Consider the following 21,139-nt stretch of genomic DNA (forward strand, 5'->3'; position numbering starts at 1 on the left):
TGCAGCCAAGCACATGGAGATTTTTATTGATTATTGCTACTCTATACCCCCACCGGCCGGTGTGACCCAAGATCAGATCAAGGAGACCATGTTCATTTTCTCCCTTCGTGATGCTGCAAGGGAGTGGTATAGAGATCTGGACCGAGCCGCTCATGGGATCACCGACTGGAATTTCTTAGCCCTGGCATTCTACAAAAAGTACTTCTCTGCCTCGAGGACGAATGCCATTAGAGCTCAGATCACGAGCTTTAAACAAGGGCTTGATGAGAACTTTCATGAAGCATGGGTCCGTTTCAAAAAACTGGTGCGAACCATACCGCACCATAGGTTCGAAAAATGGAGTCTTTGCAATCAGTTCTATAATGGGTCATGACGATCGAGGGCTATTTTGGATGCTTTGCAGCCAATGGCCGATTTGTTGAGAACATGGGAGAGACTAAGGGGTGGAAGATCATCGATGATTTGGCCACTCATAAGGCTGAATATGGGAATTCGAGAGGAAACCAGAGGAGAGCTGCTGAATCTTCCTCTATTGCTGCACTAGAAGCTCTCACTACAAGGTTTGACAAATATGAATTGGGAGGAGCTTCTAAAGGTGGGATGTACCATGTTAACTCTGTTTCAGACTGTCCTTTCGTCTGTAAAAGATGTGGAGCTGAGGGGCATGTCTCAGAGAATTGTTCTGTTCCCTTTGAGTCTTGTGCTGCCTTTCAACACTATAGGCCGACAAACACGTACTATGAGCCGAATGTCCACCCCAACTTGAGGTGGAGTAGCCGGAATTCTCTCGAATCCGACTCAACCTCCACAACAAAGAAGAAAGCAATGAAGCTTATGTGCCCCCTCATCATAAGCAACAACAATACAAAAACCTCCCTATGTGCCGCAGCAGCAACAATCCCAAATTCCGATTTTGCTTGAGTTTAAGAACTTGTCTCAAGGAGTCCCAAGCTAGAGAGGTCGGGATGAAGCTACTAGAGAGCCAAATTGCTCAATTGGCTAGTAAGAGTACCACTCGAGCTCCCGGACACTTACCGACTCAAACTGACCAGAAAGAGACCCTGAATGCCATTACTTTGAGGGGTGGGTCTACCCTGGAGGGGCCTGCTATGGTCGAGGATGCCCCTGAAAAGAATGAGGCGGAACCGAGTCAAAATAAAGCTTTAACGAAAAATAACAAGAACAAGGCGTCTACCAGGTACATCAGTCGATCGACTGATATACCCGGTCGATCGACCGATATGCGAGTTACTGAGCTTGTGGAATCGTACACCTCGGTCCGATCGACCGAGCAAGGTGGTCGATTGACTGAGACCCCTGCTGATATTGAGAAATTTCGTCCTTCAATGCCCGATAATTTAAGAGACCATTTGTTCCGGGGTTCGACAACTCCGAAAGTATTGGGGCGAGACCCGAGTGTGATGGGTCCGTCCCGATTCCGAAGTTCGACCCAATGTCGGTCAATGGCTCACATTTGAGACGGTCTGAGGAGGGTTCAAGCTTCAATAGGGAGAAGGTGGTGGACTTTCAGCCTAAGTCCACGGATGCCGGCATGCGAGACTTAGAAGAGAGGGCTAAGGTACTTCTCTTAGCCCCATATCCAGAGAGACTAGTGCCGACGAAGGAACAAGTATCTTTCAATAAATTTAAAAAGGTTATTCGTAGTTCGAATGTACAAGTTCCTTTCCTTGAGTTGGTCAATCAAGTGCCTGCCTACACTAAATTCATGAAACAACTCCTGTCTAAGAAAAAGTCACTTGAAACAGTGCATAGTGTCGCACTGACTGAGGAAACTTGTTCTTATTTATCTCACACTGCGCCCCATAAACTAGCTGACCCAGGTAGCTTTTCTGTTCCTTGTAATATAGGTACCTTCTCTATTGACAAGGCATTATGTGACCTAGGAGCTAGTATAAGCGTCATGCCTTTGAGTCTAGCTAAGAAGCTCAAATTGACTAGGTTCGCAGCGACAGATATGACAGTACAGATGGCTGACCGATCTGCGGTCCAACCTATAGGAGTCCTAGAAGACATTCCCGTGCAAATAGGGAAGTTTTTCTTCCCTGTTGACTTTGTCGTCCTAGATATGCCTGAGGATGCCCACATACCTATCATTCTAGGTAGGCCGTTTCTGCACACTGCTGGTGCAGTTATTGATGTTGGTTCTGGGACCCTGAACTTCAAAGTGCGGAAGCATTCTATTGTTTTTGCCCAGCCGGCTAAGAAAAAGGACCCCATGTGGCCTGTGACTTGTAACACGGTTTCTGACAAGAAATCGTACTCTGTGCTTCTTGATTTACCTATCTCTATTCCTATTGTAACCCCTCCGCCCCAGATTGGGAGCAAATTGGAGGAAGATTTGTCTATTTCTGATATTGCAGGAGCTGGTTTGGGGAAGGAAGAGCTGCAAGTCACTCTAGCTGCGAAGAAGCCAATCATTTCACGAGGAGGTCTTGGTTTCCTTAGCTATGCCACCGATGAGGAAGTTGATGACGAGCCAGTCCAAGTAACGGAGTCCGACTTAGACTTTGATGAGCAAGAAGAGGTCATCGACTGGGGAGATGATTAAAGTGTTGATCCGTTGAGCCATACGGACGTGGAAGCTAAGAAGGGTGCAGCTGATAAGATAAGCACCGTTGAGGCTACCTCTAGTAGCCGGTTTCGACGAAGTGGGCCATTCCGTGGCCGTTCTTGATCAACTACTAGTTGATCTCATGTTTTCCAAACTTTTTATTTGCTTTTGTTAGACACTTTTTATTGCTTTTGTGTGCGCGGAACTTCGCATTTTATTTTGCTTGCTTAGGATTTTATACGTTTTAGACTTTATTTTGGTTTTTGCGCAATTTTGGGCGCGTATTATTGTGCATTTGCAGGTTTTTTTAGACCTCTTTAGCTCACGTAATTGAGCAAATACGAAGAAATAAGAAGTTACAAAGATATCTTGATCGATCGATCCAGGCTATATAGTCGATCGACCGTCCGCAGTTCCGAAGCTCTTGTTCCTTTCACCTCGGTCGATCGACAAAGCTATGTGGTCGATCGATCGACTACCTTCTTTGCACTGTTTCGACCTCTCTCCTGCTATGTTTGGTCGATTTGCGGACTTAAGGGAGTTTTCTACTCCACTTTATCTTCCGTCATTTTATTTATTTCTTCTATTTTTCCCAATTATGCACATAATACCGCTTCATTATGGTCCTTCTCGATTTTATGCGTGGGTTTTGTTTTGTCTTTCGGTACTTTTTAGTAGCATCTTTGCCATCTTTGAAACCTCCTAGCTCACGCTGGTTTGGGGAGGTTTCCTTTGCTGCGCTCAAAGTCTTGTGAGTTCCCGAGTTCCACTTCACGTCATTTTTATTTGTTTACTTTCTCGCAAATTCCCATTTCTCTTTTCTTCATTACATGATTTTGCACAATGGGGACATTGTGCGATTTGGTTTAGGGAAGGGTTTTGCGTCGCATATCATTTGCTTGCATTCACGTTTACATTTTGTTTTGCATTGTTTATTTCATTCTTATATTCAAAAAAATTCAAAAAAATTGAAAAATGTCAAACAATTCAAATAAAATGCACGTTTATTTTAGCATATAGGTTGAGTCGGAACGGTAGTATTTCAAGGATGATATTGCATTTGCATCTGTTTTTTGCCTAAGACTTGTTAAATTGACATGATTACTAGTAGAATCGTATATGCATATCTACGAGTTTTCGTTAATTATTTGATGAACTTGAGACTTGACTTTCAAAATTGGCAAACTACATCATATTTCTGAGATTTAGAGCCTATAACTGGTGACATCTATGACTAGTTTATCTAGGATGTGAGTAGTACTCCTTATGAGACATGTCAAATCAATTTGCATAAATATGAACTTAATCTGCTTAATACCTGTATGCATTCGGTTTGTGGTTTGTTGACACATGTGGTAGAGGTTTCCCTTTATTCGTTTTACCCATAAGCTCCACACTGCCAAAAATATCCTTTTTGTCCCATTTACTACATCCTACATTTAGCCTCTCCCTTGTCAAGCTAGTAGTCTTAGTTGTTGGGATTGTTACTTCGTTTTTGGTGGTAAATGCTCTTATTGAGATTTAGTTGGGAGAATGAAAAGAAAGGAAGGAAAGAAAAAAAAATAGAAAACAAAAGAAGTGAAAAAATAATTCAAAAAGAAAGAGAAACGCATGTGTACTGTTTAAGCGGTCGATCGACTGGCATTATAGGTCGATCGACTGAGGTTCGAGAGAAAGAAAAGAAATCAAATTCGCATAATTCAAATCCTTATCTTTTGGCGATTTTTGCTCCCATGTGTTATTCATATCTTATGGGAGTTAGTTGATTACTTTTATACCTGGAGATTGTGAAGATTTGTGCTTGCTATAGCACCGTTTCTTTTATTTTGGAGCAAGAAGAAGGATGTTGTCATATGGTTTCGTTTTGGTACTAACTTGATCACCTGTACCTCCACTTTTCCATAAATGTTTTGCCTCTTCTTACCCATACCTCACATATCCACATATATACCTTGGCATGTGTCACGGTCTTTTGTTGGTTGGAATGCATATGTACGGTCATAGAGATTGCTTTTATATTAGATTGCAGGCATGTTCTTGTAGGCCGTAGTTAGGTGAGTGTCACTACAAATGAATTCTTTCTATCTTTACATTATTCACCCGTGCTTATTTGAGTGATATGAGCGACCCGTGAGAGTCCAATTTGATAAGTCTCTACAGTTGACGGTTTAGTAGTTTTAACGACTCCATAACTCGTTTGTATGATTCATTTGCTAATTGATTGTTGGTTGTGCATTAAATTGGTTTAGGCTTTACATGTTGCATTTCGCTATGAGATTGAACTCGTTCCATTAGGTCATTAGATCGAGTCCTGTTCTTGCTTGGGGACAAGCAAGGGTTTGGTTTGGGGAAGTTTGATGCGAGTATTTTGTATGATGTTTTGCAGCTCATTTTACACGCATTTCAAAGCTCATTTGTGTAGTTTAAGCTACCATTTCCCCCATTTCCGTCTACTTTCGTGTTTTTGTACTTTATTGCCGAAATGTGAAGAATTCAACGAAAATCGAGCTAAATCCGTCCCCGACTATCCTGCATTGCAATTGACGTGAAGTATTGACTCGAGGAATGAGCTTGGTGCGCATTTCAAGGCCCAAAAGACAAATCCACGAGATTTTAGAAGTCAAGTATCAGCTCAAGCGGTCGATCGACCAGTACCATCAGTCGATCGACCAACCTGTGGGTTCCAGAAGCTACTGTGCACTGAAGAGCAGTCGATCGACTGCCATGCTTAGTCGATCGACCAAGCTCCTATCCCAGACGAGAATTAAAAGATCGAGGAACTTGAAGCCCATTATGTTTAGGTTTTGATAATAAGTGTTACGTATGTTTGCTATATAACGTAACCTAGAACATCATCCAGTTTTGATCCGATTTTTATCTAACTTTTACACAGTAACATTCAGTTTCTATTAGGGTTCGGAATATTGTTTTAGCATTGGAATTTCGTTCTTATTCTTAATCATTCCTCTGCAATCTCGGTATTCTTCTGCCTTATTTCGATGCACTTTTATTTCGTTGTTAGTATAGAATTGCTAGTTAGGTTCCCGAAACCGTTTTATCATTGCATGTTAATTATTTATCTTACCGCTTTAATTATGAATTCATCACTTTTATGCCCTAGTTTTATTGTTGTTATTACCCTCAGCATGAGTAGCTAAATCAATTGTGCTAGGATGTAGGGGAATTGTAGTCTAGGTGGCAATATAATGAACACGGCCTGATTCGCGTGTTGGTCGATCGACCACCCTACCCGGTCGATCGACTGACCACGTGAGGTTTTATTTTCGTTTTAATTGTTTTAATTCTTTATTAGACGAATCGAGTGCACACGACTAGTTCAATGCTTAGGATATGACTGACCCATTAGATCGAGAGATAGGGACAGTTGCTAGATCACCAATTAAAATGACTAAACTATGCTGAGATCGAAAGATAGGTAAAGTTTAGACCGTAAATCACTTTTCAGGACGAAAGTTAGTATTAGTGATATTAGGGACCTATAGCGAGATCGAAAGATGCTATTTGTTAAGAGTGGACCGAGAGGACCTCTTTATTTCCCGCCTCATGTGTTTGATTTAGACCTGTTTAATATGCTGCCGCCGAAACTATAACGAACCGACCATCCTAGTACCTCTTTTATACTTGATTTTATATATTTCATTAGTTTACTTTTCTTTTATTGTTATTAGCTATAGACCAAACCCAATCAAACCCCCACCTTTTGTTACCTTAGACCGAATTTAAACAACTAGAAATTACGTCTGCCTCTCTGTGGTTCGACCCGACTGCCGCTATCTATAGTTGTAGTTGGAATTTATAAATATTATTTTTGACACCTCACGACGGGTATCATGAGGTCATACTAAAAAATCACTGCCAGTAGTAAAGGTTACCTTATTTTAGTGAATAAAAGTTCATTTTGCTCATAAAAATGTAATTATTTCACTAAAAATCATTAAAATGAGCAATAAAATACCATAAATGACAAAAATGACCTAAAAATAATTTAGGACCAGAATATATAACATGCATCATGATTTCGTGACTTACTCTTATAAATCACAAATTTTTAGTTTTATATGTCAACATTTTAACTCGGAAAAACAATAACCGATTATGCATGCAACATCCCATGCTCTGATACCAATTGTTAGGTTCATATATTACATGCTCCAATTATGCATGCAACATCTTATTTGACTCTTCTAATAATGAACTAATTAACTTCTTAATATATGTTCTCTAGACCTAGTGCATGCATAACATTGACAAGAGATTAATCAAGAAAACAATGTCCCTTACATTGTAATTTTCAGATTTATGGGCACAAGTAAGGTCTTCTACCTTCACTTGTTCTTGAGCTATGATGAGTATTAGGATGATCCTCCAAAATCCGAATGTAGAGATCCTCCTCTTGATTGCACCCAAGATTAACCCATATCACTACTAAATAATATTTACTAGATATTTATTTAGTAGTCTACCTTAAAATTGATTACTAATACTCATATATTACATTAATAATATTAGTAATTTTTTTGAACAATTTAGATTTAATCTTCTCAAATTTTAGAGAAAGATAAACTATAAATGTGAGAGGAAAGTTTTTGCATGTGAATAGAATGAATATTCAAAAGATGGAGCAAAATCTCTTCTAAAGAGAAATGGAACACCGGTGGGGGTTCTCCCTTTTGGATGACACATGCAACATATATTCTCACAATTGTCCTTATTAATGTGATAGGTATGCATGCCTATTAGACTAGGTAATAAAGTTGCTTATTTAGTCTCAATAAACAAACAACCAACTAACTCCTATTTCCTCCATCATTTTCGGTCCATATACATAAAATGGACTATCATTTTATTTTGTCAATTTCTCATTTGTCACACAATATATCACATGTATTATGTTACATGTCATTAATTAGTTTAATGCATTTTTATCAAATAAATATAATTTTATAAATTAATTAACTTATGTATAACAAATTGAATAGTGATTCTTGATCACATTAATAAAATGAGGCATATAATTATAATTCACAACATATTGTAATTATAATTAATCATTCATTCTTATCTCAATTGTTTCATAAACAATAATCAATTTTAGTAATAAAATCTTTTGATTACTAAAATAAATCTTATTTAATCAAATTACAATAAGATATAAATATTCTCTCTCACAAATGAATTGTTCAATTTTAAGGAATTGATTAACTTGTATCGTCATACAATTAATCAACTTTACTGATAAGGGCATCATCCTTTAGGTGTGACCTTAAGGGATCAAATGATCACCACCGTCAAACGACAGAAATGTCTAACTCTAGTAAGCTGATCATTACTGATAAATGTTGATCAGTTGACTATATAAATGAATCATCCCTTACGTATTCTTAATTTGAGATTTAAACATGTGATCGCACTATTGTTGAGGACACATACTCCAAGAATCTACCACTTGTCCGAGACAAGTGTGCGTCACCAATTTTCTTGTCCTATTACAATCTCCCACTCAATGCAAGGTGTCTCGCAGGCCGTACTTATATTTGATCATATCTTGAGTGGTTTCCTCGATTTGGAGTGTAACTGTCTAACCGGAATTATCTACCGTAGATATCTTCCGAGCGTGGTAACGCATTTCCAGTTCACTACTCCTCGAGTGGCCTTGATATTACATTAACCCTGACAAGGTGGTGGACAATTCCTATCGCACTTGAAGATTTGGGACGCCCGTCTTCTCCAAAAATCACCCAGATCTTCAAGCAGTGAAAAATCCTTCTTTCCTTTTGTTTTAACTCGCACGAGTTGAGGTCGGGCCCCACGGATTTCAAGCAAATTTGACCCAACACGTTTTTAATGATAAGAAAGATGTGCACAAGCCCAAAATCTCAATTTTCTTCATTTCTTTACATTTGCTACCTTCACATTTTCATCAATTTCCTTCAAAAAGCTCAACTAAAATATGAGATCCCTCCCTTTCATCCCTCATGCAATTTATTAAATGAATACAAATTTACATTAAATGCATATATACAAGTTAATGGTTATTGAGGAACTCCATCAAACCAAAGGCTGTCAATAAATAATTTCATAGAAAATTACCACTAGCACTCAAAGCACGTAGAAGTAAGTCAAATTCTTGGGAGTGAGATATAAATAGGCATGGACAACAACAAAAGATTATGCAATTGAAAAATTCCCAAGTAATAAACCGAAAAATCATGTTAAGAACACTATGACAAAAATCATAAGAGATGTGATGGATGGAAGGAACATGAAACGAGTAATTTAACATTTCACTCAACTCGTCCTCCAAATAGTCAAAATCACCACACTCAAGGCAAGTACTCTCACGTTTGTCCAATGTGACTTCAATGGTGTCTATTTGGGGTTCCAAAATGTCCTCATATTCCTCATCCCAACAAGGACCATTATCAAAGGGGTTGTCGTAACAAGGCTCACCAAGCTCAACACAATTATCTCCCTCTAACATGTCATCCTCAAAGGGTGAGTTTTCACTCAAGCTCACATCCATCTCACTCTCACTTTTCCCATTAACATCAAATTCCATGGAAGTTGGTTTCATTGTTAGACAAGAAGAGTAGGATGACGACATCCAAACATTGGTCTCACAATAAAAAATGTACTCCTCATCATCATCACTCTCTTCATCAATCACTCTATTTTCCCAAGGAGGGGCAAATTTGTGAACATAGTGGGTAGGCTCAAGGTTATAGGAAGGTGTCTCATTCTCACAAATCTCATTTTCATCATAGTTTTCCTCAATGAATTTTTGAAATGTGGTTTTTATCACTTCTATCATACCTTCCTTGGCACTTTCGAAGAGGTCATGTACAATTTGCTTAAGACATTCGGTGGCCATGAACTCAACAAATTCCCAAAAGTCTTCACAACTCATCTCACATATCCTACCTCCACTCAAGTGAAATGCTAAGTTGCGGGTTTCAAGGTTCATGCCATTATAAACAACACAACATGCTTCATAATTTGAAAGAGTAAAACCATGATGCCAAGCATGAGTCAGATAACCTTCAAATCTTGCAATATATTTATCAAATGTCTCATTTTCGAATTGCCAAAAGGTTAAAGTAGACATGTTGAACTAATGAAAAAAAAAAGCAAGTACAAGAATTAAAATTCTCAAGGAACCAAGATCCCTCAAGAAGAAGCACAACTAAAACTAGACAAAAGAACGATTCAAATACACAACACCATCCCCGACAACGGTGCTATCTTGATGAACGTGTTGTTGTACGCTCTCAAAAACATTTATACCCAACTACTAGCATAGCAAGCAAGTCGGGGTCGAACCCAAAGGACGGGGATACGCAAATTGTTCAATCTAAGTGTAGTTTCACTAGGGCGTCACAATTGGTTTAAGTTGATAATTCTAAACTAATAAAAGCAATAAAAACAAGGGTGTGATCAAATGATAAACAATACTAGGGAATCATGGGATCATAGGGGAATCATGGTGAGATTAAACAAACAAGTTTCATAGATACACGCAATTATTATTGTTGGAATCGATTTAATGCATATCTTACGATTTCTAGGGAAAACTTAGGTCCCGGAGCCGAGTCGGTCAAGACTGTACAACACCTACAAGTCGACTTGGTTTTCCCTATTAATGTGATATAAATAAATGAGTCCTAGGAAGGTTTGGGTCACGGAGCCAAGTCGGTCAAGACTATACAACACCTACAAGTCGACTTAATTCTTCCTAATCAACTATATGCATGGTCTAAAAAGCCTTGAGTTGGTTTATGTCTTACAAGTCTTGTTGAAATGATAAGAGAAAGATGTTAGGTTGTCAATCAAGCATTTCATCAAACATGACAAATGCATAAGTTGGAAAATAATAAACAAGCATTCATATGAACTCATTAAGCATAAATCTTTCCCATAATTAACTCTCCTAGTTCCCGACTAATCCCTAGTTAGGAAACTACTCAATCATTTTCGTGGAAAATATGTTAACAATGGTGTCAATCATCTTAACAAGTATAAACATGATAGAAGAGTAAAACAATAAGCAATAAAGTAAAGAGTGAAGGAATTATACCAATCTTAAGTGTCATAAATCTATATCTCATTACTTAACATATTCATATATGTATCATTTTAATTTAGTCATAAAATTAAAACTAGATCTTATGCATGCAAACTAAAACAAAAATATAAGAAAATCAATTTCTCACCAAATAAATTTCGGTCAAATGGGCACCAACCAGATCTCCTTCTTGTTAGTTCTTGAGCTATCCATTTATAAGGATGAACATTCAAAAATCCCAAAGTAGATATTCTCCTCTTGATTGCACCCAAGACTATCCCTTATCCCCGCTAAATAATATTAACTAGATATTAGTTTAGTAGTTTACCTTAAAATTGATTACTAACACTCATATATTACATTAATAATTTTAGTAATCCTTTTGGAACAATTAGAATCAAAAATCTCAAGTTTTTGAGAAAGATGATGAAGATAGAGAGAAGAATGCATGTGTAGCTTTTTCATGCATGAAGAGAATGAATTAGTAATCAAAAATGAGAACAAAAGTTCTCATTTCTAATGCATGCCACCGGTGGGAAGGAGACAAGGAAAGCATCTTTTCCTTTCTTTTTGTCTTCACAATGTGTAGGTGTGTAAGACAAAGTAGGATAGGTGTAAGGCTACAAAAGCAAGGCCTATGATTATTTATCATAAAATAAATCAATCTTACACCATCACAACTCCCTCCATTCGGTCCATCCTCCATAATATGGACTACCATTTTATTTTGTCAATTTGTCATTTGTCACACAATATGTCTCATGTAATATATTACACGTTATTAATTAATTTAATGCATATTTATCACATAAATATCATTTCATGAATTAATTAAATTACATCCAATAAATTGACTAGTGATAGTTGATCACATAAACAAAATGGGTCATGTAATTATAATTCACAATATCTTATAATTATAATCAACCATTCATTCTTATCTTTATTGTTTCTCAAACAATAAACAATTTTAGTAATAAAGCATTTTATTACTAAAATAAATCTTATTTAATCCCATTACAATAAGATATCAATATTCTCTCTCACAAATTGAATTGTTCAATTTTAAGGAATTGATTAACTTGTATCGTCATACAATCAATCAGCTTTACGGATAAGGGCGTCATCCTTTAGGTGTGACCTTAAGGGATCAACTGACCACCACCGTCCCACGACAGTAACGTCAAACTCTAGCAAGCCAATCGTTACCGATTTATGTTGATCAGTTGACAATATAATGAATCATCCCTTACGTATTCTTTATATTAGATTTAATAAAAATATTTAAATCATGTGATCGCACTATTGTTGAGGACACATTTCCCAACAATCTCCCACTTGTCCTCGACAAGTGTGCGTCACCAATTCTCTTGTCCCATTACTATCTCCCACTCAATGCAAGGTGTCTTTCGGGTCGTACTTGCAAGTGATCATATCGAGAGTGGTTTCCTCGATCTGGAGAATAACTGATTGACCGGATTTATCTATCATAGATACCTTCCGAGCGTGGCCACACATTTCCAGTTCATTACTCCTCGAGTGGCCTTGAGATATTGTTTTAACCCTGACAAGGGGGTGGACAATTCCTATCGCACTTATTCCCTTCGACTAGCCACAGCCATCATAACCCAAAATATGCCCATTTGACCCCATTTACGAAGGTCGTAGTAACACAAATCAAAGTTAATCTGAAACTGTGCCATCTTAGGCGAACAGTCTTTAGTCAAAAGAATCGACTTATTAGAATACTATAGTAGCTCTCGCCACGACCAGGCTTTATAAATTTGTCAGAACTCTATAAGCGGTCACTGCCCGACAAAGTTTTCCTAACAGTCTACCTATGTGATCGACTAGTCATCTCACATGACTCTATGGCACTTGAACTTGCCATCAATCACATCACACTCTAGTCACTTCGAGACGTCACCTCATACAAGTGACTATGGGCGAATACAATGTTAATCCGTGTTCACTTTAACGGGGTTCAATGTTGTCTCTACAACCCGTTTGGATGTAACAAAGTATAACAAAAGAGTTTTAAAGTAAAACTCGAACGACAAATGCGATTATCACATATGAATAGTCAATGCCTGATTACTTTTTCATGTTCTATAATCTAATTTGATCTTCTACGTAGTTGTTCATTTCAATTCAATTGAAATGACATGACTCATCATGTTTAGCCTTTGAGAAGGCTTTGGTTAGTAGGTTTTATCAATTTCTTGTACCTTACTCAACCTTACTACATACTCGTTTTCCTTTGTAATGTATACATTTGCATTACAAAACTTTCTGAGTACGTGTCGAGATCCAATCAAGACATAGGCCCTCTAGCCTAAGAATAGCTCCTACTGTTTTCACAGTGTGCGGGACTCATCCTTCTTGCACATCTCATGATTGCAAGTGTACTCAATTTCCGTTGTAAACATTTCTCATTGTTCTTTATTGCCTAGAACGATTCTAGAAAATCTATTTCTTAAATATCATAGCCACAATGGTATCTTAACCATCCTAATGTGTTTTGATTATGGTTTTGTCGGAAACCATGCGCAATCTCAATTGTCAATTGTCACTTGTGTAACACCCTTACACAAAATTGCATCATAAACACTTTGCTTTACTTCCTTAATGCTTCTGCAAGCACTTAAGGGTAATCTATATGACTTACTTGGTAAAGATTACTTAAATTCGATTTTGAAAACAACTCATCATACTCAAAGTATATGAAGTGTTATACATCATTACTCATTTAATTGATCCGGCAGCGGAAGCAAATGAAATCAATCAAATATGTTCAATTTAATTGAACTAGTCATGAATCTTATCAACATAAGACTTCTTATTGATGCTAATATCATGTGGATTTATCTTCATAAACCCGGATATTCAGGATGCATTATAATACTCCAAAAGTCTTAAATCATTCGCAATGATCAATATGTCATCCACATATAAGACTAATAAAAAATTTCCGTAACTCCCACTAAACTCCATGTATAAACACAACTTCTCGACTTATCGAGAAAAGTTTTATAACATGATCAAAACATTGATTCTAACTCATTGATGTCCTACTTAAGACCATCTCTTAAGTTGTACATTATCTTAGGATTGCAAGAATCTATAAAACTCATGACATGTATTGAATACATTCCTTCTTTTGAAGAAGTAGGTTTTAGATTCACATACTGTATGCGTATCCTCACAATGAAACACAATCCCTAAGAAGATCCAAATAGACTTAAGCATTTCAATTTGTGCAAAACCCTTTGCACCCAATCTTGCTTTGAAATCTCTCTTTATTAGTGCAAAACCCTTTGTCACTAATCAAGCCCTTTTGTTTCGGATTTTCATGGCTCTAAGCCTTGTATTGAGTTGTGACTTAAACACTCTTATGTAAGTCATATGTTCATTACTTTCTACAAGTAATCAACTTGAATCAAACAATTTCTTTTGTAAGTTATAAGCTCTTTAATTTCTTAAAAGTAGCATGAATTCATCATTTTTAACAAGTGACGAATTTAACCTCATAGGTTTTGAAGAAACAATGTCTTACACAAAATGTCTCATGTAGGCAAGAACGACCAGTTTCTTGCGACATAACATTCTCTGTGGCATTCTTTGTGGCTCTTGAATAATTTCTCCCACTCTGTCTTCTAGAAATAAACTTGTATTTTAGAAAGACAGCTTCACGAGCCGCAAACCCGTCGTACTCGTGATAATTGAAAAGGGAAAAATGAGCATTTGTTTCTTGTGAAAACTTACAAACATGGTACCCTTACCATTTCATATCTCATATGATTCGATTTAGTGGAAAAATAATTTAGACAAAAAATGATAAAATCCCCAAAAGGATCAACTAACTCAAAGTAACTTAATTGAAGTTCAAACCATATCGAATAGCGTTTGAATTCTTATTCAATCACACATTATTCCATAATGCGTGCTAAGAGAGATTAACTTGTGATACTATATCACATTTCCTTTGGCTTATATCAAAGTCTTCACTTTGATAATCCCATCACGACTAAATCGTGATTCCTTGAACTCTTTAAACTTCTTCAAAGATGTTTCTATTTACCTTATTAAGTGAACACATTAGCGTCAACTTAAATCGTTGGTAAAAGAAAATGATCAACCTATTTTGGATCGATGATTTACAACCTCGATCTCCTTTTCAACCAAAAGGCACGAGACATCTTGCTTTGAATACAAGATACGCATATACCATTAACAATCTAATGGTTTCAAGAGTACTCGATAACTCTTTGCGTTCATCATTCCAAAATTTAAGGTTTAATCTTGGGTTACCAATTTGAATCTTACATCATCTACATGATATATCATTCTAGTTTGGTTTAGAATATAATCACCTTGATAATGGGCTAGCCATACATCAAATCGTGGTGTATAGGGTCACAAAAGTGTAAACCTCTTTTGTATCTTAACAAGTTTATATTCTTATTTAGAGTTTATGTACTTAATAGTCGTAATTAAGTACAACTTTAAATCCAAAACCTAGATTGAGTACACAATTACTCTATCTCTCGATATTATTGTTGCTAGTCGTCATATTCTAATCATCTTATGTGTCGAATACAATGATGAAAACCTCCACTGGTTTCTAATATTGACGAAGTGGTACTAGCAAAATTTATGTTTAATCAAATAAACATTTAGAGAAGAAGGTCCCATTAGATGTCCCACAACTAACTTGTTAATTCTTCAATTATTTGGGGTAGTTTCCTTTCTTGTGTCCAACATTTAAGACAATGGAAACTTTATTGGTCGGGATTGATAGGTTTAGTATCGTCATTTCTCAATAACTTTACTTTTAACATTACCTTGTATCAATTCCATTATTATCTTTACTTCTTGAACCTCGTCCTCATCTTAACGGTTTAAGAGAATGCTCCCACTCATTTCAAAGAGTCTTTGCTTTGAGAAGCAAAATTGAATTCATGAAGATTACTCTTCATTTGTTCGTTTTAGTTTTAAAAACTTTCATTGAAGTGGTTGCGTTATTTTGGTCAATTTTGATTTCCAACAAATCTTGTTACCAAAATTAGAAACAATTCATTGTAAGTAGATGTGTTAGTCAAGAATCAAAAACCTGTTTGATAATGAATAACTTTAATCTATACTCTTTACAAGAGATCCTTAGCAATGGTTCATTTGAGGTTTTTAAAAGAAAATTCATATTTTGTCTTTAGTTACGATGTTTTAATGGAGATTTGAATCAAAATCGAAATGATATCGTATATGAATTGTGGTAAAGAAATAGAACAATATGATAACGGAATAGTGGAAAACTTAACATTTATCGTTTTATTAATACTTGTAATCAACAAGTAAAGCATTTACATAGTGACCTCTACCCAACTATGATAAATGATTCCAAGACCCAAATTCATATCGACTTAGGCACGGTGGGGCCGATTCATCCTTTATCAATATAACTTGGTGGATTAACGTTTAATCGATTCTACTTTTAGAACTCTTGGTCGATAATATTACATTAACATTTATCTTTAGCCCAAAACACATTCAACAAGGGGACAGTGTGGCCGATAAAACCCTTATCGAAAAACTTTTGTTGAGTTCAATCCAAATTTCGAATAAATGTGTCCATGATCCAAACCCACATTAACTTGGTCACGGTGTGGCCGATTCATCCCTTATCAACATGAATTCGGTGGATAGACATTTATCACCCACTTCCCCTACGTAACAAGGTTTGTACCCAGGTGTGGCCGAGTGCACTCCCTCACGAAATAGGTTTTCATGGTTTCTACTATTTGGTAAGGCTATGTCTCAATTGATTGTTTTAGCGAGAGGTCATGTCAATTTATTATCTATCACGTTTTAAGTGAACTAAAGCGGTGAACTACGATAATTGTAATTGACACGGTCGATGAACTCGATTAGATAAAGATGCATGTTTTAGTTATGGCGATTTAGCGATGCATGCGACATATAAATAAAATGCAGAGCATAAAAATAAATCCTAGTATGGCCTTCCTAAAATAGAAAACTATTTAACTATTACATATTCGGAAACCAACTCCATTGGTCCCTTGAACTTCGGTTGTGGCACGCATCTCGAGGTAACACCGTCTTTATGTATCACCATCTTGAAGAAATCCGTCTTTGGGAACTCCGAAATGAATAAAATTACATAATAAATTACATAATTTCCTATTATACATTTGTAACTATAATAAAATAAATCTATTAAATTACAAAACGGTGATACGAGATTACAATAAATTACAACCGAATCGATATTCCCATACATTTCGGGTAATACAAATTAAAACTAAGGCCATACTAAGTAAAAATTACATAATTCAAAATTACATAAATAAAATTATGACAATCATAAAGAAAATGCAGCATTATAATATGTATGAACATGCCCAATTTTATGCTAAATCGCCTTTAAGGAGCCAATATCGTGTATTACACGGTTTTTACGGATTTGCGTGATTCAACGTTTTATAATCACAAAAAAAACATAAATTCATATTTATGCACAAGTTAATTACCCTAACTTCTTAGGACTTAAAATTAGTCTCCACTAACTATTTGACCATAATTAACTCATATTTCTTAATATTGTTCATAAAAGGACTCAAAATTACAATAAAATGCTATAAACTTCAAATAAATCACAAAAATTTCAAATAAATTCAAAATTTGAAATTTAAACTCATGAACATTCTGGAAAAATACCATGACACTCATAATATTCAAAAACTTAGGTTAAAAATTTCGAAAGTTATCGGGAAAAACAATGTTGCTATTTATGGGATTTATCAATAAAAATCATAAAAACATGAGAAAAATTATATTCATCAACTTTTCAATTTTAGATCTGAAAAAGATAATAAAATGCAACATCTGACGTTTTTCCTTAGTCATGAAGTATGTTTTAGCAATTTTTCACTAATTAAGTCACTATTTATGCTATTTTTCATCAAAAATCCATAAATCATGTATGAAGACTTCATTATAGCCTATTATTTTACACACATCTTGTAAAATTGCATGTGACAACATACTAAATTTCTATAACCAGATTCGAAATATTTCTCATATTAACCTATTTTTCATCTAAATCCGATTTTTATCATGAAAAATCCATTTTTCGAGCATAAGAACTCATAAAATTATGAAAATTTCCAGATCATCTAAAAATAATATATGTGAAAACATATCCAAAAACCACTGGAAAATTCGAAGTTTAGCTAATTTTCGTCCAAAAATGACATTTTTATCATAAAAATCACATTTTAATGCCATTATTATATAAAATGAACAATAAAATCCATAAATTAACCAAAATATCCTAAATACATTTTAGGATCAGAAGCTTTAACATGAATAAATTATTTTTGTGATATATCATAATATCACAAATTTACAAGTTTTGTTTGTTAATCATATAACTCGGAAAACAATAACCGATTTGCATGCAAACAACCTTGTGCTCATGATACCGCTTGTTAGAAATCTATATCTCATTACTTAACATATTCATATATGTATCATTTTAATTTAGTCATAAAATTAAAACTAGATCTTATGCATGCAAACTAAAACAAAAAGATAAGAAAATCAATTTCTCACCAAATAAATTTCGGTCAAATGGGCACCAACAAGATCTCCTTCTTGTTAGTTCTTGAGATATCCATTTATGAGGATGAACATTCAAAAATCCCAAAGTAGAGATTCTCCTCTTGATTGCACCCAAGACTATCCCTTATCCCCACTAAATAATATTGATATTAGTTTAGTAGTTTACCTTAAAATTGATTACTAACACTCATATATTACATTAATAATTTTAGTAATCCTTTTGGAACAATTAGAATCAAAAATCTCAAGTTTTTGAGAAAGATGATGAAGATAGAGAGAAGAATGCATGTGTAGCTTTTTCATGCATGAAGAGAATGAATTAGTAATCAAAAATGAGAACAAAAGTTCTCATTTCTAATGCATGCCACCGGTGGGAAGGAGACAAGGAAAGCATCTTTTCCTTTCTTTTTGTCTTCACAATGTGTAGGTGTGTAAGACAAAGTAGGATAGGTGTAAGGCTACAAAAGCAAGGCCTATGATTATTTATCATAAAATAAATCAATCTTACACCATCACAACTCCCTCCATTCGGTCCATCCTCCATAATATGGACTACCATTTTATTTTGTCAATTTGTCATTTGTCACACAATATGTCTCATGTAATACATTACATGTTATTTATTAATTTAATGCATATTTATCACATAAATATCATTTCATGAATTAATTAAATTACATCCAATAAATTGACTAGTGATAGTTGATCACATAAACAAAATGGGTCATGTAATTATAATTCACAATATCTTGTAATTATAATCAACCATTCATTCTTATCTTTATTGTTTCTCAAACAATAAACAATTTTAGTAATAAAGCATTTTATCACTAAAATAAATCTTATTTAATCCCATTACAATAAGATATCAATATTCTCTCTCACAAATTGAATTGTTCAATTTTAAGGAATTGATTAACTTGTATCGTCATACAATCAATCAGCGTTACGGATAAGGGCATCATCCTTTAGGTGTGACCTTAAGGGATCAACTGACCACCACCGTCCCACGACAGTAACGTCAAACTCTAGCAAGCCAATCGTTACCGATTTATGTTGATCAGTTGACAATATAATGAATCATCCCTTACGTATTCTTTATATGGGATTTAATAATAATATTTAAATCATGTGATCGCACTATTGTTGAGGACACATTTCCCAACATTAAGATGAACAAATGGAAAGGAAAGAATAATAGAAGAGAACTTGATTGATTGATGAAGAGTTGTCAATTCTCCAAATAATAACCCAATAATCTTCAATTACCCAACAAGAAATCTTAAACAATAATTAAGAAAAGATTAATGTGTAATTTGTGAAAAGATTAAATGCTAATCTATTCTAATCTAGTGCTAATAAAAGCTTAATGTAAACTAAGGAAGCCTAATCTCTTCTAAATACAAGAGGGGTATATATAGTAGTACGAGGATTAGGTTAACTAAGGGCTTAAATGACGATTAAGCTCCTTGAAAGAGGATTAGAACCTTGCATGTCCCGGGAGGAACCCCACGACCTGCCCATGTTAGACGCCCATGCTGCTTGAGGATTCGCCCGTCTCAGGCATGAGACGCCTGGATTTAGCCTCGGGTCGCGAGGTCGGTTCGCCTGGATTGTTTCACAGCTTGCCTTCTCTTCTTATTGACTGCCCCAAGAACCGTTGGGATCATTGAGAAGTCATGGGGGTCTTCATCATTGCACATTTTTCTTGGTTTATTAACTTAGGCCTTTAGTATTAGCATCCTCTTTGTTGCTTGATCGTTAAGTGCGATAAATTTAGCTCCGCTTTGGCTTCAATATGATCAAGGCTTAGCATCCTCCCCTACAAAGGGCACTAAAACCTCATAGAAAGTGCAAAATAGGGAACATAAGATAGAAACGACCCTAATAAGCACAAGAAAGCATGGAAACGAGGCTAGTTAGGGGACTAAATGTGTGTAAATACGAGCCACATAAAATATCCCCAAACCGAACCTTTGCTCGTCCCAAGTAAAGAGGTGACCAAAACTATGACTTTTATTAATACTACTAGCCGATGTGAGACAATTAGCGGGTCTCACTTTGCCCCTTCAACTCACAACAAGACACCTATGAGGTAAGATGCCTTTTTTTAAGGCAAGATGGGGCTTGCCAAAATGGCGATGCATCCTAACATTAAGCACATAAAAACAAGTTAAAGGATGTATCTACAAAAGAATAGCCACTTTTCTCATCTAAGTGGCGGAAATCATCTACAAGGGAAATAATTTAAGGGTACACACTCCATCATATATATTAGTTCTCCTAGTTACTAAGTCCAAGAGGATACAAACAAGTCACCTCCAAGTTGTGTTAAACTAGGTTACCTTTGTCCACAATTGCTAAATGCTTTTGTCAAGAGCGAAGTACCTATAGTGGTAGAAAACACTGTAGGATCGCGGAATTTCCCCTCTTGCCTATACAAGAAGAAGGGTCGTCCCCTCTCCACCATGCAACAAAAGTAGGACCATCAATGGATAAAAGGGATTCAAAGTGTATGAGTTTCATGATGGTAGTTTGCTTTTGGGTTTATTCTTCCCCCCATTTTTGTAGCATTTTACAATTAAGAACATTTCTTGCCACTTTTGATGTTTGGCATTTTGATACTTGTCAATTTCAATTTTGCATTTTTGAACATTTTTCAAAGTAACCCCATTTGTAGCAAGGGTATGTCTATTAAAGCATAGGAGTCTATTTTTGCTCCTCATTTCATTTGATGCAATTTGAAAACATTTGATTTCGATTTGGTACTTGAACTCAATTTAACGTTTTTGTGCCCATTCCCATTTTATTGACAAAATATGATGATAGAAGTGTAAGAATGG

At 35.7% G+C, this 21,139-nt stretch overlaps 1 non-coding gene across 1 annotated transcript; it reads right to left on the reverse strand.

Annotated features, from left to right (window-relative positions):
- Window positions 1-223: 223 nt before the first annotated feature.
- On the reverse strand, window positions 224-330 carry LOC141636805 (small nucleolar RNA R71). Its single transcript, XR_012541390.1, has one exon. It is a non-coding gene; the product is annotated as a small nucleolar RNA R71 (small nucleolar RNA).
- Window positions 331-21,139: the final 20,809 nt, after the last annotated feature.

This window comes from Silene latifolia, chromosome Y (assembly GCF_048544455.1).
Source record: "Silene latifolia isolate original U9 population chromosome Y, ASM4854445v1, whole genome shotgun sequence".
Taxonomy (NCBI): Eukaryota; Viridiplantae; Streptophyta; class Magnoliopsida; order Caryophyllales; family Caryophyllaceae; genus Silene; species Silene latifolia.